Genomic DNA, 21,921 nt, shown 5'->3' with positions numbered 1-21,921 from the left:
AAATTATGAACAATAATAGATTTTGCATATTGAAACTAATATATGCAGGAGTCGGTGCTCTGGGACTAAAATGAATTCCATAAGATCACTCACTTGTTAGCTGAATGGCATTAATGACTGACCTTCTTAATCCATATTCAGAAACTCACAGATCAGAAAGGTCATCTCTAACTGCCACTACCTATTCGTATGTATATTCTATATCACACTTACAAATGGGGTTGTTGTCTTCAGATTAATAGAAAACCAACAATGATGTCACTATTTCTGTGAATACACTGTCTTGAGAATGATACAAGTCTTTGCATAGTAAGTATTTGAATATTCCTTGCAACAGTAGTTACAATCTGTAAAAGCCACTCCATGCGAAGTAGCACACACAGTTTTGTATCGCATAGTGTTCCCAGTAAAAATACCAGCTTTCAAATGCAGTGTGTTACTAGCTATTTAGCTATTAAAGTGTATCATTTGGATATACAATATCAACCAACTTTTAGTAAAACTGAACTTTTGGCTTTAATGTAGCCTTCAGTTTAGTGAGCCATAGAATTTAAAGAATAACAAACAAACATATTCTGAACTTCACTATGTTACTTGGTACCATTGATTATTTTACAGGTAAACTGAAACAACTTGCAAAAATGAGGCAATAAAAATAGAGATTTAAGTTATTTCATTAAGTATTCTATATTACTGCTGTAAATTACCATTTTTTCTTAGTAGGAACAAGAAAAGCAGTGCAATATTAACAGTTTTGATAAAATCTGAACAGCTTTAGTAGATAAAGTAAAAATATGATGGTATCTTTTAAACAATCATAGTGCAAAGGCACATTAAAAGCAGATGTTTTTTAGGTGAAATAACATTTCAAAGCAACTAGCTATTAGGTTACCAAATAAAATTGAATTTACCATGGCTGTGAAGTTTTTTTAGCATAGGAATGGGTTGTTGTTTATTGATACTTAACCTGAGAATGACACTTTGTAAAGCATTAGCCCAAAATTCTGTAGTCTATATATTAGAACAGTGACTAATGGAACTGACTAAAACCAAATATATTTCCAAATGGAGAGAAGATTTTAGATCTAGAAAATATATTCTATTGAAGGAAGAGGTGGCCTTCAGCCTCCTGCATTTAGTCACATGAAACAGCCTCCTAAATCTGAGAATCTTTTGAGCGCCCATCCTATTCATTGACCACAAAATGGTATTTGAACTTGAGCTTTAACTGTTATTTTTTTCTTATGATTTCAATGATTCTGTATTAAAACTTACATATTAAAACTACAGTAAAACAAGAATACATTTAAACCCAAGTTTGAGAAGGGAGTTTCTTTGCTTCTTTATTAGGAGTTCAGTGTAGCATGTCTGGTTAATAACTGTAGTAAGATAATCTGTTGGAGAGCATACTATAAATTTAGAATACCTTTCACTGCCACTAAATGTTTGGATCACATTCACCCCATCACAGCACCTCCTTCTATAAAGTAGAGTTAGTGATATTTAACTACGTATATAGTGCTCTACTGATGAAGAATGATATAAATCATAATTTCTGTATGTAATTCTTACTTTACTTAGCTGTGCCTTCAATTTAATTGTTATATTACATAGTTACATTATGATACAGGTACTTATCATGGACCAGACCATCTTGTTGATATGTATCACATAAGCACAGAATGAGAAGTCCATCCCCATCTGACTTTTGCATCAAAGACAACACTGAGTGGGTTCTAGAATTGTCCTTACCATTTCCCTTCTTCCAGTGTCTATGCCCAGGTGTCTTCCAGTGGTATTTGTCTCACTATTATTTTTCTTCTTCCCCTGGTCTCTCCTCCGATAACCACATTATGCATCCTGGAAGTAAAAAAAATGCCATTTGCCTTAGAAGGTAGACTATAAAGCAGTTGAAAGTTTTCTGCTTACTGAAAATGTTGTACAACTCATATGTGCAGAAATGAACTTCAGCCAGTCCCTGTAACTTCTAGTTATTTTGGAATCACTGGATGATGTTTGACGTAGCTTAGACATCATGTACATGTACAGTCTGTAGATGTACATTAAATTAAGTGGAGAAAGAAGTAGGCAACCAATACAGCTCATGGAGCACTGAAGTTAAAAAGTCAAAAGGAACTGTAGGTTTACTTTTTTAAAAAAAAATTCCTTCTAATTATCCCTACTTTTGTCAGAAACCAGGTGTACACATTGAATTAGAAGTATCCAACTTCTCTGATGTTTCTCTTGGTTTAAGCAGTCCAACGTGATCTACCATAACTTTTTAAGTTGTTTTATGCACAATACAAATGGTTGTCTTGAGGCCTTTTAACAAAATATTAACTAGTACTAAGAAATCTTCATTATATTGTTACCCTTAAACTGGTAACAGAGGATGGCTATTTTCCTGTGCCCACAATGCTTAAGTTGAGGCTTAACTCTGTTCTGCCTATAGCAGATCTGACAATCACAATCGTCATTTACAAATTAATTGTTTAGTTCAGACTTGACTTCCAATTACTTTCTTTGAATATTTAAGCAACCCTGCTACACAATGACAACCAGTGACCAAATCAGAAAAATATATTGCAGTATAGAATCTGTAATTTTAGTTTTGTAGCACTTTGCCATAAATGAGAAAACTGACAGAAAATCAGGAAGCAGGCACTCACACTCTGATACTAATACCTGTGAATTCTTCTGTTAATTTTTTTCTGAAATCTTATTTTAATTTTAAAAATTCTTAGGCAAATAGTTGCTATTTTCCTTTAGCTAAAAAAGTCAGTCACAGCCTGCTTTCCTAAGAGAAGTTTCTCATAGAAAGGACTCTGTCCTTAGACTATGATGCAAGACAGACTTCCTTCCCTACCTGAGGACAGGGACACTCTGGTTTTGAAGGTGCCAATTACACAAAAGACACTAGTCTTTGGTGTTGACTTTGGCATTGTAAAAAGACCAACAGCCACCTTAGATGTGCACAGCTTAAATTTGCACGTACTGTCATAGTGCTTCAGCTACCTCCTCCTGTTCACAGTCAACTATTAAGATGTGCATGCAATGCCCATAGCACATGCATGCAGAAGACATCTCCTGAATTGCTAGTCTTAATTAAAATGAGGTACAATTTTTCCTAAACTGCTCATCATTTCAAGATATCTTATAGGAGTTTGGAAAATGTTGTTGATAGCCTTGATTCGATCTACCTTTTCACAGTATATACTAACATATTTCCCAGATAGATATCTCTGTTGCACAGAATTTACCTATTTGTTCAGTTTTATCCAAGCATCTTCAACTTTACTCAAACCTGCTCAGAGTCCTGGTTTTTTTTTGTTTTTGTTTTTGTTTTTTTAATTAAATACCTTTTTCTTCCCTAGATCTAAACATAATCTGGTTGAAACATGAAAAGTTTGTTGTATTTTCCTGTGAAATAATTTGGGTGCCAAGCACAATCCAAACTGCAGTCTTAAGAAAGACTGGCTCCCAAATGGGATGCTGACCATGCTTAAAAATATTCTCTGTTTTTCCAACAGAACCTGCCAGATCCCTGCTGATCTATCAAGCTTAGGAAAACATTTGGCATCAGCCACCTGTCCTAGAAATTATTCTGTAGTGTGTGGTAGAAAAAGTTATCTCCCTTAGTTCTATTCATAAGCAACAACATTCCCCACTCCCCTCCGCCCCCAATTCTCCTACATTTTTCTATCATTTTCAGAGAACTTCCTCTTTCAGCCTCTGGATGAGAAAATTTTTCCTAAGGAAATCAGTTGGGGGATAGCTGAGATCTGTAAGCTCTATTTGGTGTCTGATTGACAGCTTTCCTATCTCAAGAAAACACTCCCAAACACTCTCTAGATGTTTTTTTTTTCCCCACCTGCAACTCTTTGAATTAGATTATTTTAACCTAATCGTTTTTTTCTCCTCTGGAAGTGTCACAAATTGCATCTTCTTCCACTTGTTTTTCCTTTATGTACTTGAGAGACAAATTTGGCTGAGAGAGATCATGACACTAAGCCCAATGCTGCACTCGTACTGTGACTAACTTCTGGCTTAAACTCTAGCATTAATACTACTGGTTATGGCACCATGTTGTTCCATGCACGATGTCCAAGTAAAAGTCAGCTTTCTATTTGCTTTTAGCCTGATTGGTTCTCTGGCATGGCAAAAAGTTTTCCAGAGAACAGAGACTAGAAAATGCTTGTAGTATTTTTACTAAATACAATGTGACCTCAGTTTTTTAAAAACGTCTCAAGAAACATAAAACCTAAACATTACAGGCACAGCTCTAATAAACGGACACTCTCTGTATTCTTACTGTGTTCACTGATGTTATTTATGCTTTGCTAGATGGTTTCAGGAAAATTTTGATATATCCTCCAGTTAAAGGTAAGGAAAAGAAGGATTCTTGTAGTTGATTTTTTTAAAAATTTGTTGTTGTTGTTATGTCTCTAACTGCTAAAGCACTGAATCCGATTCAGTGTGACAACACATTGCCTGAGTTCATTCCTGTGCCACTAGTAAATTAAGTCAGAAACTATCTCCACAGCATATGGATTTACCAGGCTATTCAACTATTGCATGTATTTGGGAAAGGAAAGTATTTCTTAAACCTCCCTTTTCCCCCGAACATCCTACCAGGTCTTTAACTCTTTCATTGCACAGTTTATTTTTATAATTGTGTTTTATTATTGAGTCAAAAACGTTATTTATAGCATAATCTCAAAGCACAGCAAATATGCTGACCTAAGTAGTATTGTTATTACACAGGATGGTAGCAACAAGGTTCATATATATGGGGTTAGAGGATTTCACCTCTGCAGAAATATTTGTGATTTTTTTTTTTAAACTGCATTGCCAAGTATAAGGTAGCCCAAACATTAACAAATGAACAAACCCCCCAAAAAAACCCCAAACAAAAAACCCCAAAGTCTGGTCTGGTGGTCATAGGAATACACTTAGTCATGTTTTGGCAGTTTCTTCTGGAATTATGATCCCAACAAACCACAAAAAATAAGATAAAAATAAAACTGATATTTTCACAGTTGCTTAACTGAATTATGAAACTCACCATTATAACCAGTAAAAAAATAATAATTAGTGGAATAATTATCAAACACATAACCTTTATTAGAAGTGGTTTTCTCTACAACCTTTAATTTTTTTTTTTTTTTTTTTTTTTTTTTTTTTTTTTTTTGCAAGTAAGTAAATTATTGGTTTAGAGTCTATTTAATGTTACCTATTTAACCTTTTTTTTTGGTCAGTTTTTGAAACAGACCACTGATATGGATTTGATAATAGCTTTACATTAATGTTCTTTAGAATTTTTTTCTTCTCCAATGGAAATTACAATTTTTATTTTTAACTCTGGTTTGGAATGAAAATAAATACATGATGTACTTTTCAGGGAAGGGGGATATGGGGAGAGCTTTTTTTTTTTTCCTATCAGGGTCTCTGATCTTTCTTCAGTAGATTCTCAAATGCTCTGTGGCACAAGGAAAATGAATTTATTTCTCTTTTACATATAGAAAAGAAATTCAAACTGTGAACATAAGTTGCCCAACACTACCTAACAGATTGCTGGAAGACAGGGCAAGATATTTCCTACAGCTGAAAGGTATTTTCAGTGTTAAACTAGTATTCTACATAACTATGGAATGTGAGGATAATTTCAACAAGATTCAACTAGGTACATAAATAAAAACACATAAGCACCTATTTAAAAGTATTATCACCATGATACAAGGAAAGAAAAAAGAGCATAAAAGAATACTACTTGTAGGAATTGGGAAACAGCACAACTAGAGCATTGGTAGAGAACCATGCCTAAGCAGAATGAGAGATACATGAACATTTGAGTCAAATACTTTATTCACTGGGAAAATAATGAAAAGAAATGGAGCTGCTTTGTTTGGAAAACAAAAGGAATGGGTTTTCTATTCTTAGAGAAAAATATCAAACAAAAAAATCACATTTCAATTTAAAAAAAATCTTTCAGATTTATACTCAATTTGAAAGCAAAAATATTTGTAGTTGCACATATACCCATGACATTCCTGTAGCAAACTTTAAAAGCACTGATTGGCATGAAATTCCAGGCAAAATATAAGGGATTTTGATTTGTTGAGATCCAACTAATGGACTTTCAAACCTAAGTTTAACCCTCAAAGTTCACTGTTCATTTCCTCTTTTTTTAGGTTAGCCAAATAAGAACTCGTCAGTCAAATTATCCGGAGATTGTTTCTTTGCATATGATCATCTGCAGGAGTCTGCAATTGTTCTGTACCAGCCCTTTTGCCTGCATTCAGTAACAGCAGGCATCGGGCACAGATTGTCCCTGTAAAAGATTTGCCTTTAGGTCTAGAAAGAGAATAACAATCTGTAGTGTCATAATATGTTTGGCAGATCCTCATTGTTCCAGGCTCTGCTCCTTCCTATGAGAGAAATGAAGCAAGTGCAAAGGAGCATGACTATATTTTGCAGTGCTAAACAAGTGATTCAGATATCAAATCACTGTCAAAGGCTTCTACTTTTTTCTGCTCCCTGAGCATCTCTACACAGCCTTTAAAAACGAAGGGATTTTCAAAATTATCAAACCCTATGTACATTTTATTTTAGAATTTACTTGCTCTTTGGCTCCCTTGATATTTTATATTTGAAACTCAAGATGGACTACATGTATACATTGGTTTTGTTGATTGCTTTAGCAAACACAGAGTTAAGGAACAAATACCAACACATACTGGAAATTAAAGAATTTGTTCAAAATATTTGGGGTGTCAATGGGAATTTAACAGAAATCTAGTTGCCTTTGAATAAATCTTACTGAAAGTTTGAGATTACTTATTTTAAAAATTCTAAGTTTTTAAAAAGCATCTCATTGACTCATCTTAAGGGTAATTTTCTGTAAAAGTTTAGGCAATTAGCACTGCACAGACCATTGGAGTAAAGCGATAAACAAGAAAATAGGATTCCTGGTTTCTGCTATAGAATCTATCACTCAGGCAGGTAATCGCAGTTCCCTACGCCTCTGCTGTTCATTATTTATATTGCTTATTTCAACTGAGATCATCTGGACAAGAGCTGCCTTTCATCAGATGCGTATGTGGTATCTAGCACAACAAGGTGACAATCTTTGGCAGTTAGGAGGCCTTCTGATATAAATAAACCTTCAATAACAAAGAGAAAATATAAAAGGGATAGGAATTTCTCCAAACTGTTAATTTACCCAAGAACTACATATGCAAATAAAGATAAAATGTAATTTCTTACCATTTGACTACAAATATATGTACATAGCAGTACAGTTTAAGTATACTCTGAGGATGAACTTCATGTAGAAAAATAAAATATCCAGTCTTATGGCTAACTGAATTATTTCCTGTAACTACTTTTTTCAAACAGTTTTTCTTTCATATATTTTTATTTCATTACTATATCCCTACATAGTCTAATATTTTCCAATGAAAAATGTATTCAGCTATTTCACTCATTACCCAATCAATTGTTGAATAAATTATTCATGAAGAGAATTAGTATCTTTGACCTTTGGAAGGTGGAAGACACATAATGACCCCAAATAATCAGGATCTACAATTATGAATATGGAGGAAATAGGGAAGAGTCTGACTGCACTTTGAATAAAAAGTCTTGCAGGCAATAAGCTGTTCAGAAAACGTTTGCATTTGATTTCCTTTCTGCAACAGAGCAATGAATATTTACAGGACAGTAATGTTTTACTATTTGCGGACAATTTCTAGTTCCAGTACACCTTTAATTTAGAGAAACAAATCAATAATCAGCTATAATTTTTTTACTTTACCAGTCAGAGTTCAAACATAACAGCTAGCCAGCTCTTCAGGAGGCTGCTCTTGGGAAAGCTATTCTGAGTGCTTGGGCAGAAATTCACGAGATTGATGAGATAAATATGTGATCAATGTCTCTTAGTATAAAATACCTATGCATCTCACTAGATGACCAGTGAATGTGTGAGTCTTTCTTTCTGGTGGATATATTTACCAAAGTAACTTCTCAGTTTTCCCATTTTTCTCTTTTTGAATTTTATGCTTAATAAATATTCCTTATTTCCCAACTAGTAGTTTACTACTGTAGAAATACCTGAATGTACAAAGATGTGTGTTTATTAAATCTCAAGCTGAACCCCCTCCTTTTCTGTAGTCAGGTAATGGCTGATGTAACACTGCATTTTAACATTCTTGTTTCAGATTCCATGAAAGTGTTTCACTTGTGCTCTGCTTAACAGATAAAATCTCAGCTTCCATACTCTGAACCTTTTGACTTATTTCCTGTAGAAGCAATAAACTTGAGAGTCATATTCTTGTACCTAATGATAGAAGAATTTTACTGCTGGATATGGTAAGATTATTTTCCTTACTGCAGAGGAAATTTCCTTACAGCAGAATTTTATCCAGGGTATGGTACATAGATGTACAAATCCTTGTTCAAACTGCACATAAGCACTTATGACAGGTCCTCCAAAACACAGTAGAAAATTGCAAACATTTTCATCTAGCTTATAAAATTGCCTGTAAAATATTAAGTGGGCCCATAATTATTTATCATTAAATTTCAAAGTAGCTTTATAAATGCTAGAGAAAAACAGTTACTCTGTTGTACACAATAGGTTTTGGGTTTTGTCTTTGTTTTTTTAAGTAAACACTCTTGCACTTCACTACTTTTGTTTTCTTAAATTTTACAGGAATTATGGGAACATATATGAGAAATTATTAACATACAAGTTAAACTAAAATTTTACCACACAGATAATTTCCTGTAATGTTACTGCAGTGGTCACCAACAGCAGAATTTCTGTATACTCTCTGCCAAAATACCACTTAAAATTTATCACGAAACAAGAATTACCTGCCTTCTAACAAATACCTCTACTTCGCTTTCAAAGTTAATTCTGGAAAGAGATGAGACTAAGGTGAAGAAGGACAAACTGCCCAAAGTCAAAAGCATTTGCACTCAATAGCTTTGTATACAGTTCTCTTTTCTTATTCTTTATATGTCTACCTCTGAAAGAACAAAGACCATGAAATGGTGATTTTCCCATTTCAACACTAATTACATGGCAAATTTTACAAAACATGTATGATGAAAATGGACTTTCCTGGGGATCACCTCTAACAAGCCATGTTGCTGGTTTGTTCTCCCTTTTGTTAACTGCATGAAATTGTGACTGTACTCAGCTTCTTTTGCAAAGCTCTCTGACGTATTACAATCATAAAACCATCATGGCTTGTGGGGCTGGGTGGCGAATGGCAGTTAAAAGTCTGCCAGTCCAAAGGTGTTGAACCCTGAATGCCAATGAAAGCCTCTTTCTTTCTGAATGTCATCAGCATTAGAAGTTAATTTATGGACTCCTTTTCTTGAAGTGTGGACACTTAATCTGAATACACTGACAGTCTGGCAGTTTTAACAGAGTTGAGTATCAAAGTTGTTCTAGATTGAGAGGCAGGAGAACAGCTTCCTTGATTGCCTGATCAATATTCCACTTGAGTTGAGATACTTGCTACTGGTTATTGTACCTCCTGACTACATTTTGCTGCTCCTGCTTAACATTTAAACTGTGTACCTATCTAATACAAAACCAGATACAGAAAGATATGGACACTCTTTTATTCAGAGATTCTAAAGCATTTTTGACTGCTGTGTCTCTGAAAAGGCTTGCCTTTAAAAAAAAAGTAAAAAGGACTCAATTCAACCATTGAGCCTCTAATTCAGAAAGAAAAGAACAAGGAAATTCAGGTCAGGGTTTTCAGTTTTTTTTTTTCTTTTAATGTCTTGGAAAATAGAAAGATGAACTCAAAGCCCACAGCTGGGTTTCAAGGGGTCAGGAGCTAATTTGGCCGTCATTTGGAGTAATTCTGTTAATGCTCCTTTCAGGGACTAAATAGACAACAACTGAACTGCTGGATTCCAATTTTGACTGGGCCTTAATTTTCCACTGTTGCTTTGGGCACTTTTTTCTTAAAATGTCTTTTGCCTCCAACTGGCATTCTCTAAAATGGAGATATGTATGATGATCAGCTCAAGGTATGGTACAGTGTTTACTTCACTAAGGACTCTCTGTTCTGAGAGTGGAAAACACTGTGGTTAAGCCAAGGTTCCTCTTCAGGATCAGCAAACAGCAGAAATGTTGGCATATCATGTTTTCGCTTGCTCTCTTAAAAAATGAACCCCCTTTGCAGAATCAGAATTTAATGAGCAAAATCATACCAGTGTCACAGAGAGAAGCACGTTCCTACTTTTCACTATGTGAGCTGAAGGACGTGTAACTGGGATTGCTTGAGGATGAGGGCTGAACAAGGAAATCAGACTGGGAGATATTTGAGTAAGCAACCTTGTTTTGTAGTAAATTATGTGAGATATTAGATTAACACTAGAATTTTGTACTGTTGTTAAAGCAAATAGGAATCCTATGGTTATGCCATCACTCTCTGCTGACACCAGCGACTCTCACTGTGAGTAGCCTGCAGGAGACAAACAAAAATGTAAAGAGTAGAATAATGAGTGGAAAAGATAAACATTACAAGCAACTGGCTGGTGGGGTTAGGGTGATATTCACAAGTATTAAGAAAAGCAGATAAAGATAGCTTTGTCAGGAGGGCTAACCAATTCCAAAATACTATGTTTTTAAATTTTTTTTTTCTCAAAGCCTGACACATGTCCAGCTCACAGATTCCAAAATGCCTTTTGCTACGAGTCTGCCACATTTCCAAATGAATTGATACATACTGGGACTTCACTGGTCTAGATTATTTGTCTGCTGTAATAAGCATGCTTGATTGCCAGGGCCTGCCATTCCAGAGGCTAAATCAAAGATGTGATATTAACTTCTTCCAAAGATGCAGCAACCAAGGCAGTAGAAGAATGCAAATAAATCAATTCTGCATGCTTAAGCCCATCTCCCTTTCATGCACGCCTGGTGATGGAAAATGATTTTTCTTTCTACCCTGCCTTATCATTCTGAGGTATGAAAAAGAGATTTTGTCACAGTAATGAAGCACAGGAAAAGAGAGCTTGTTATAAACTGATTACAGTTTAGATTGAAGGGCAGGTTTTCATTAGCTTTGTTAGATTTGGCATCATTTTTAGACTGGAGTAATTACCACAAAAAAATTCAGAAAGAGAAGGTGGGTCCAACATTTGATGCATGAAAGTAAAAAGCAAAGACCGAATGAGTAAAAAAAGAAAAATAGAAGTTCTTCCCTTATGCAAAGCTAAAGCTACACCAATAAAAAAAATGTTAAACTTCTCTATTAAGACACTCAACAAAGAAAGTAGATGTCCTATTTAAGAAACAAAGAATTTCTTTTGTTTCTTGTTGCATTTAGCTAGTCAATCTTTGTTTCTCCAAATTGTCCAGGGATATACATCTATTTTTTCCATCTGCAATTACTCAGGCATTAGTAGCAGGGATACAAGTTAGACTAGCGACCATGTGGTTAGCTTAAAGTCAGGAGCACAGTGCATATAGTTATACTTGGCCTTAGCGAAACTCCATGTATTTACTTGCTTCCACAGAAATTAACTCAGTGTAATCCGCATAAAACTAAAGAAACTGTTACAGACTTGATTCCTTTCTGCAGGAAGAGACCGAATAAAAGATCTTTCTTTCAAACATTCAGAAGAAAACTTCAAAAAATTTGCTTACTCAGAAATATTAGAGAATTCTCTAAAGGACAAATTGTTCATAAAAGGAGAAGCAGTTCTCTATAAAATAGATTAAAGGCTGTAATGACGGTATCATTAATTCTCTTACAATTCAATCTCATCTTTATAGAAAGCACCAACCCTTTCCACTCTATTATGTTTTAGGGCCTGATTTATGAAATAATCCCTGGACATTAATGATGCTACAGGTAACAGTTGTAATATTTCAGGTGGTTTACAGCACTGCTCTAACAATGGAGTACATTTTGTTTGAACTCCATTGCAATTTGTTCTTCATTGTGTAATACTTGCTTTGGGGAGCACTGAGCAATACATGCATGGTTTCAGTCACAATACTTCATAAATTCCTTTCCTCCACACTTTATCCTCTTTCCCTCCTCTCCAGAAATCACCCTTTAGTCTTCTCTTGTTCTCCTGTTCCACACCCCCACCCCCCCCCCCCCCCCCCCCTTCCTTTTCTCTTGCTGCATATCTGGAACAGCCTTCTATATTCACATACACCAGAGGCCTTTCTCCACATTCTTTAGTAAATCTCCCCATCTTATTCTCTCATCATTAATAATCCTCCTCAACTCCTTTTCAAGTGTGGTCCTGTATATGTAGATATACACATACACACAGACAATATTTTTTCCTCTCATATTTAGATTGTAGTTTCTTGCAGGCATGGTCCACTGAGAGAAGAAATAGTTTAATGAATACATTTGAGAGGGTCCAGAGCACATGGGTTCTGAATCTCACTCAGTCTTATTCTTCTTCCCTCCACAGTGATGCTTAGCTTCTGTCTCAGCTTGAGCAATCTCAATGGCTCTTCATAACAGGGCTTTCTTTTACATGGCAGTAGCAGTACTGATACTACAGCACCTTGTCCAAGAGAGTCTTGATCTCGGTTTGGGCCTTTACAGACTATGATGACATAAAGAGTATTGGATTTAACTGCAGACTTTCAAACTGAAGATGATATGAGGAATGGCAAGAAATTTTCTACTCCACAAAAATAATTGAATTTCCAAATAACATTTTACCCTGATTCATCTTGAGAAGCTGAAACCTTGAGGTGCAGTACTGATAAGTTCAGAACAGCTATAGTGATGCTCTCAATTATGCCTTATGTTACTAATGATGTTAGTATGCCCTAAATATTCTTTCCTGCATTCTTCCCACCACGCTTTCCTTGTCTTTTAACCTGTATCTATCTTACCACAAATTATACAGTGTCACAATATACTAAGCTGCACCAAAGTTAGCCAAAAGAGAGCTATATCTACATTGGGAACCCTTTGTGGTAAAATAGCTGGTGCCATTTAGCCACAGAAGCTGGTCCTTTCCCACTTTCCTCCTAAAACTCTTTCCTTATGGAAAGAAAACATGTTACAATCTAATCCTACTCTGAGTAAGAGACATTAGTTGAGCCACGATTCTGTTTTCTTCATGAAAGAGGCTGCTGAACAAAATGACACCCATTTTCTCACTCCAGCATAAGCAGATCTGTATTACATGCATGTAGCTGAAGGAGCTGAATCCTTTATAACAGAAGTCTATGCAGTCACTAAGAAATTAGACAACTTTATAACCTGATAAGAATTTTTCTCTTAATTTTCTTTTTTTTTTTTTTTTTTTTTATGTATACTTGTCAAAGCAAATTTGTCTACTTTTGCCTCAAGACCTCCTCCAACTATATGTATTCTTGTGTGACTTGTAAATACCCAAACAGGTCACAATGTTCAAAAATCTATTCACTTTTTTCCAGTAAGAGTATGAATTTTCACTAAGAACAACACTTTTGTTCACTGCAATGCCTTTTGCCTCAGGAGTTAAGAGCTTTATAAGACTTTATTATTAAATCACTCCTATAGATTAGAGAAACAATATTATATTAATGATTTGTACTTTGGATTATCTAAGCTGAAGTTCGTGAAAGAAAGAATCTTGATCCTGAATTTCCCAAACAAGACTTGCGGTCATGACTGTACAGCACAAAGTAATTTCTATTAGCTTTTGCATTCATTGAGGACTAAATATGATAGAATAGTGTCCATTGCAAAGTGCAGTCATGCATTTGTGTATTTCCATCTGTTTCCACTCGATTAACATCACAGTATTTGTAAGGCAAAAAAATTGAACTAGTGTTGGAAAGGAGATATATCAGTAACAGACTAAGATCCTGTTTCTCATTAATATTAAACTTTGCATCAAAGTCTTTTCAAAAGACATTCTAAAATAGTCAGTGCAAATGATCACACACACACGGTCTCTCTCTCCATTTTCCTGGAACAAAACTGAAAGCAACAGTGTTACCTATTCCTCTATTGCAAGTTTGTATGACACAATCACTGTACTGATTGCCACGGACATCCTAGTTCTTCCTACTACTGCAGAATCAAGTTTTCAAAGGTTGCTGGAAGAATTTAACCCCAATAGATCCTGCCATCAAACTTCACTTTTTCATGGTTTGTTATTTCTACTGTGCTTGACACACTGAAAGCAGAGGTCAGGGCCCTATTAAGACAGGTTACCAAAAGCTGGAGGAAAGTGAATTCATACCACCATCGCCATTAGATGCAGTGACCGCACTCGCCTCTCACTGCTTATTGTTTAAGTCAAACCTTGACCCAGCAGCACAAAAAAAAAAAGAAACTTTACTGCCGCCTTTATTCCCTACTGATGAAAAAGAAAGTCCTGCCCTCTATTTACAGTGTCATAAATCTAATATCCATCACAAAGACTATTTTGCAAAACATAGGCCCTACAATTTAGGCCAGCATTTATCATATTGGGCAGAACTACTCACAGCTATAAACACCATGTCTGAGGACAGTATCAGTGTCCACTTGAATATTAAAAAGAAGAGCCAAAAGGCCGGAATCTGTACATCAAGGTGTCTAGGCCTGCAGAACTTGCCATAGGATATGAAGAATAGGGACGCAGTTCCATACAAGGTTTTCAATTAATTTCAGTATAATAAATATCCTATTATCCAGTCATATGACTACCTACTGATCCCTATTCATAGCACTGACACCTGCACCAGAGAAGGCAGATTACCTCAGTCTTCACCTTTCTTAAGCAAAATAAAGGTTAGAAAGTGACAGGGAATAGGCAAGCCAAGACACCTTAGGCAGGCTGAAGAGCTCAACTGCTGGGCTAGTATTAGAGCAGAACAGTAATGTCCATCCTCACACGGGTAAGGGACATGATGGGGGACTGTAATGAACAGGATGACACAGATATAATGAGATTTTGGGTAAACCTTCACAACCCCAGTTTCAGGGAATGGAAATTATATAAAGAATTCACTCTGGACTCCAAGACAAAGATAACAAAACAGATTACACAGTAGAGGCAGGCTGCAAGAAGCTTAGTTAGGGGGTGAGAGGAGTCATTAGTCAGCTGGAGAGACAGATGGGAGGCTCAAATTTTTCCTTCTGCTTTCTTTGCCTAAGATCTTCTAATTGAGATCCTTGTACAATGCTTCCTCTGTAAAGCTTGAGAAACCCAGACTGTGCTTCGATTCTATGGAACAGGTCTGCATTAGAGGAAGAGAAATGGAAGAAAAAACAGGAGTGGTGAAGACAGAACTGAGGGAGCGAAGGGTCAAAGGAGATAGCATGTTTTGCTTGTTCTCCTATTTCATTTGAAATAAATCAGCCTGTTTCTTTTTTCAGCTGTGTAATTATGTCACAGATGCAAAGTTTGGAGGCAAATTTGACAAAACTGAAGACGGATGTCGTCTTTTTACAGAACTACCATTCCAATTATGCAAGTTATTGCCATTAGTTTGAAATCAGTTCTCTAAGATTAAACAGATTCCTGATTAAGCATGTCTCAATTAAGTGGAGTGCACTGTACAAGCATTTCAATATTATGCACCAGTGGATGTTTTGCTCAAGTAAACAATTCCTAAATCAAAAAAAAAAAAAAATAATAAAAAAGGAAGAAAGAAAAGTCCTCCATGAGGAATAATGGAAAGGTTATTTCAACTTGATGCTCCTTCCTTTGAGGAAAAGGGCACTGAAAAAGCTTAGCTGATCAAGATGTACATCTGTGCAAGATTTACAATATACAAAATAATGTCCTGACAGTGTCAGTATTGGCAGATAGTACTAACAAATCAGTGCTTAGCATGCTGATCTATTAGACATATTACTTACAACTCAACATTTTTCAAGCATGAAAGATTTGAAAAGTCTCCGGACAAGAAAATCTCCATCATTTTATAAAGATATTATGATTTTATTATGATGTCAGTGTGAGATATCTTCTCTCTCACTTTCATATGCTTCATCATAATATTTTCCTCTTGTTTTCTTTGCTGACATTGATTATTTTAATTTACTGTCACAGCCAGAGCACTTGGAAGAGCAATAATATTTTTTGTTCCTTATTACAGTACAGAGATAAACATATTTGAACCCATCCCCTCTGACTGGATAAGGAAAATAGATTTTTCACCTGATGCACTGATTATAGCCTGGGTTTCATAAACCAGCAAGAAATGTAATGACCTTTCAGCTATATTTCACTGCAGGAGAAACCAACAAGTTCTTAAGTCTCCAGCAGAGCATTCATAAGCTGTAATGCTAATTTAAGAGAATTCAACATACAATAAAAGGTAATACAGAGAAGAATCCTTATTAGACTGAATAAATGGAAGGGTATAAACTCATGCTGTATGTATTTTCATTTCTAAATAACTATTTAAGACAATTTATATAAGAATTTGGGCTACCTCTCAATTCTCTACTGCAATAGAAAATACATTGCTATATCATTACAGATATTGCTATTTTAAAACTGACATTCACATTTAATTGGGGTAACCATCCTTTAGTTATCCGCAACCTAATTAAAGATTCTTCAGTACACTAGCCATCCCCACTAATTAAGATGCTTCAGTTTGGTATGGATCATGTGCCATTGCTTTATCATCATTATGCTGTATTTCACCACTGCACGAAGCAAACAATTTGACACCCAGTCAGCAGTTCCACTAAAAGAGATTTGCTCATGTCTCTGACCTCACCATGAGATAGCAGTGCTATTAGGAATGGTTATTTACATTCTTAAACTAAAAGAACTACCTAAATGATCTGTTGAACTGGACTCTACAGAAGTAAAATTTCCCATACCATGCCCTGGATCCTTTACCTCATGGGCCAGATTTTCTTTCACTTACACCAGTCTTTCGCGGCATAGTTACCGAACTTATTGGAGATATACTGGTGTAAATCACAAATAAGTAGGGAAAAACTCAAAGATATTTAGAAAAGACATTTAAGATCATTTGCCCTTGCCATAAGAATAAAAAAATACTTTAACTGCAGTTGTGAATCCCAGTCCTTGAAAACAAGAGAGTTTTCAATTCCTCTGATAGCAAAAGAAGAAGATGTTGACTGGACCTATTATCTTTTCTGTGTGCTTATTTTCACTTTGATGTACAATAAATAAATAAAAAATGAACTGACAATTCTAAAATAGGAAGACACCATATCGTTGTCACTGTGTTCTTACAAATCCATCCACTCATGCTGTTTAAACTGCTGAAGCCTTTGAAGTCAAAAAATACTACCATGAACTTCTAGCATTGGTAATTAAGACATAGTGTGGCAAATCAAAGGAGACGTGCTACCTAGCATCTACAGTTCCTTCCTAAAAAAATGCAAGCTGGGAGTCGTGATAATAAATCAATTGGTTCTGCCTTTCAGTAGGAAAAGACCTGTAACTTGTTATATTATAACTCAATCCCATCTTGTATCCAAGATCAATTCCTCTTTCTCTTCATGCTGTATGATCTTTGAATTTCTTTTTCTTAAGACTAATTTTTCTTATAGAAAGAGAGGGGAATACTGTGGGGTTTGGGGGAAAAAAAAAAAAAGAAAAAAAAGAAAGAAAAAAAAAGAAAAAATCTCTCATCATTTGTCTTCCCAGTGGGAAAACAGGAACATTTCCTTTCCCTTCTCCCATTACTACCACATTTTTCTTCTTCAAGCTGTTGTTGTTTTCCCATAAATTTAAGCAGGTTGAGCTTCTGAGGCTGTGCTAAGAGCTGAGCTGGCAAAACATAGTATATAAAGGTTTATTAGCACAACTGGGTTAAGTAATGTGTGTGAGCCTCAGGGAGCCTTAGGTTCTGGGTAGTAGACTCCCTTCACATTTCATAATGTATTAAAAATATAAACTATACAGCATTTCCATAAAAATAAATTGATATGTGCCCTAATTGGAAAGCTCACTGCCATATTAATTTTCTTACTACAATAAACCATCTTATGATGTACGGATTTTGGTTGAGGTTAACTCATGGGTTTCATTAAAATTTCCCCACCTCTATTATATTTAATGGTTTATTTGTTGCTTCAAAATAGGTAGCAGGATAAGGAGTTATTAGAAATATATATATATACACCTAGAAGGCACTGAGCAGTTTGTTTGATTCTAAGAAGCAAAAAAAGAAAACTTTCTACATAGTGATAACTTTATTCAACATTTTCAAACCTGTGGGCTTTTATTTGGCCTTTTCTGTCTAAGTTTCCATTACTGAACTAAAGCTTTGTATTCCTTCCCAGAACTGTGAGCATCTCCAGCTACTCTAGATCTTTACTGGACTTGCGGGTATCCAGTGCAGCCCACCAGTCCAGACAAATTTTACAAAGCTAATTGCATATGTACAGATTAGAACATGCTCGTCATTTCCCTCCTCTCCATCTATTTGTGTTACAGTGGCAAAGCCTCAGAGAGCAGATCTAAAAGGAATTAGACAGGCCTTGACCATCTACAGCCATACAAGCAAAAGGCAGACTTCATACGCTTACATCCTACCCATCACCTTGGACTCCTCACATTTATTAGTGCATTACCATATAGCTGGTTAGATTTTTCCTGCAAAAGCACTCAAGAATAAGCTTCAAACTTCTGCTGGTACTCATGGGTACTATCTGAATAGTGCTGAATGCGATTTTGCTCTCATGGCCTTGACACTGACTCAGTGCATGATCCTGCATAATCCTGCATAAATTATTTATTCTCCACACGCAGGAATCTCCTTTATTTAAATCATAAGACATTCAGGGCAGAGCATGTTTCTCATTATACATTTGTACAGTATCTTTTGTAATAGGACACGACTTACAAGTGTTATAAAAATAAGTATTAAACCTCTGTCCCAAAATATTGTGCTTTTTGTCAGTCGTCCATCACAAAATTTGGATAGCCTGAAGGCAATGGTACTTGATGGTACTTGAAAGTACCACCAACTTCCTTATTTTTAAGTTATGTTTCCAAAATACCTGAACTTAAATGCTTCCAAATTGGCAAAATATCATAATTTTCTCTTGTTGTCTGAACTGTGATAATCAGTACATAAGGTGATATAACTTTCAGTGTCCAAATGTTTCCTTATATTTTGTATGGGAAATGCATAGTGGAGAAATGCAGAGGAGAATTCTGACACTAGAAAACCTAAAGGACACTAACTGCCATCTTAATTTTAAAACATATATGTAATGTGGATCACTAATAGTATTTTTCTAAAAAAGGAAATGATAAATGACACTACTAGCATATATATCTATATAGTATATAGATATATGTATAAACTAAACAAACAAACCAAATAAAAAAAAAATCCCTCTCTTTTTTTCTTGAAATCTCTTCCATTTCTGGAGAGACTTTGCTAAGACGACGGTAAGATACTACAATGAAATGAAACACATAATCAAATACCATCCAGTGCACAGAAAGAGTCCTAGGCATTCATTCAAGGAGAATGCCTATAATAATGCAGACTCACTTTGCTGGTCCAGACACCTCTTTCTACCCAACAGCTTATCCCTGCTGCTAGCAGAGGGGAACAGTGCATGGGCACTCCCTAGATGTTTCTGAATGTGATACACGATCATCCTCTACAGCTTCTCCTGTGTATGGCCTTTCAGACAAATTTGGAATGATATTTCTGAACACAAATAAGACTACTTTCCCCCTGATTCAACCAGAGTTAGAAAAAAATGAAGTCAGATAAACTTGAAAAGACATTTTGAATTGACATTTTGAACTGACAAATTCATTCCTTATGCTTTTCAGGCAGCTTCCCAGCCCAGAATTAAAAACATTTATTTAGCAGTGACCCTTATTCAAATCAAAACAAAACTATGATTCATAGCTAATCAGGGAAACTCACAAACCAAATGGAAGAATGGATTTAAAATGCAGCAGAGAGACTGTACTGAAAGTAAACGTCCCACATTTCTGATTAAACAGTGGTATCAGGAGTCTGGTCAGTTAAGCTCTCTAAGTTACGCTCTACTTTCCTTTAAACCTTAAAATGCCTTAAAATAAACTTGCAAGGAAAATGACAGAAATACTTTTCTGTAAATACAGTAGATACAAATTATTTTCAGTTAAAAATAAAAAATAAATCCAGTAAGGCCTTGTGACACCCATTCAACTAAACCAGTATTTAATAAATAAATATATATTAGTAGACATATGATTTTTAGTTTGACAGTGTCTTATTTCAGGTAAACTTAATCTTCTAAAAAACCCAACAACAACAACAACCAAAAAAACCCCAAACGAACCAACATAACCACCCCAAACCAAAAGGATTATGTTGTTTCTGAAGGTAAATATATTCACGGGCTCATGCACATGTAATTGCGTGCTTATCATTGCCATTCATTGACTCGGTCCTGTGATTTTCTGAGTCACAGAGTCAAACTTATAGCTAGTAGTAACAGAAAATCTTAAGTTTATTTTTCACAATAATGCCATAAACTAAAGCATACATATGTGGGATACACTTGAATTCATTTAGGGTAATAGAATAAATAAATACTCAAGATTTTGAAGGCAGAAATGGGTCATGACTTTCCAAGAGCAAAAGGTTGGAAAGTCATCTTAATCTCAGAGTAGCCAATTGGTATAATCTTATATCTAATTTACGTAATGATAAGACAATTTTAGTCATATCAAATTGCCACACATAATTTTCTATTTGTGGGTAAGATATTAATAAAGTGCTCTGCAAAGTGGTCCTCCAGCATGGAACTGCTCTCACACAGAAGTTCCCACTTGCAATGCTCCAAAACTTTCTTGCAAACTTAGTCTTTGAGATTAGGCATTCAAATAAGATTTTCTTTCCTAAATGATTACTTCCTTACTAGTGTTCACCACACTACCCTTCCGGTTTGTATTTAAATATCTCTTCTTTCTTCTATCAGCTATTTTTATTTTATTTAGTATCCCCATAATGTCTAATTACATATATTTTGTAGCACTGTATTCCATTAATTTCCTGTGTTGTATCTGGACTCCATTATCCTTTAATTACTGATTGGATTGTATGTTTAAATAAGGTTTTCTTCACTGGTGACAGAGAAAGCCTAGTCTCTTTGGTTGAACTCCTCTGATGCAGAGCTTGTGTCGAGGGGTTAAATCTAATAAATTCAATGTTGAATTTAAAGTTTCTCTCCATGAGATGTGTTAATACAGGAATATGCATGCTACATAATCCTACCATGAATATGGAATACATATGTTCAAAGAACTTTGAGCATTGCCAATTAAATTTGGCAAAGAACTTAGATACCACTTAAAAATATTTTAGAAGGCCATATATTTTTTCCCATACTCCACAGAAAGGACACACAAGCGGATTTCAATACCTTGAATTTATTTTTTTTTTTTTTTTTTTTTTTTTAAAGAGAAATGCTTTCTAATACAAAATATTATTGGGGTCAATTTGTGGTAAAATGAGAACTTTGGTCAGATCTCTTGCTTTCTGATTTTCAGCCATGGTGGAATAAGTCCAAACCTAAAATCACCATGATGTAATTCTATGCTGTGTTTGAGTTAATTGCTCCAGCCACCAGCCTGATTTACTCATTGCTTGGTTATAGCTGAGTGATTGTTGTTCTTGATACTCACTTGTAAGACTTCCTAAAAAGAAATGTCATTTTCCTGATTTTTAGAAATGCATTTATAAGGCACAAGCCTTATATATGCAATAAGATATCAAATTGTTGAAAACAGGTGCCTGCTTTTTTCATCTACTTCCCTCCCACTTCTAGAACAGTATTTTTATTTCCTTTCAAAGATATTGCTACAGAATACACATATAAACAGTATGTTTATAATATGTCACAGCTAATAGGGCCTTAGCATATTGAAATGGTATTCAGCACAGGAAGAGAAAAATCCATAGAGAAATTAATCACTATAAGGAAAAGC

At 35.2% G+C, this 21,921-nt stretch overlaps 1 long non-coding RNA gene across 1 annotated transcript in view; it reads right to left on the bottom strand.

The window, feature by feature from the left end:
• Nucleotides 1-1,768: 1,768 nt before the first annotated feature.
• Nucleotides 1,769-21,921, bottom strand: part of LOC142602991 (uncharacterized) — a 233,847-nt gene continuing 213,694 nt past the window's right edge. Inside the window, exon 7 of the long non-coding RNA XR_012836860.1 lies at nt 1,769-1,860. This is a non-coding gene — a long non-coding RNA (uncharacterized LOC142602991). The remainder of the gene's footprint in view (nt 1,861-21,921) is intronic.

This window comes from Balearica regulorum, chromosome 9 (assembly GCF_011004875.1).
Source record: "Balearica regulorum gibbericeps isolate bBalReg1 chromosome 9, bBalReg1.pri, whole genome shotgun sequence".
In the NCBI taxonomy this organism is placed as follows: Eukaryota; Metazoa; Chordata; class Aves; order Gruiformes; family Gruidae; genus Balearica; species Balearica regulorum.
The sequence above is the reverse complement of the archived record's forward strand: the minus strand, read 5'-3'. Positions and strand labels throughout refer to the sequence as shown.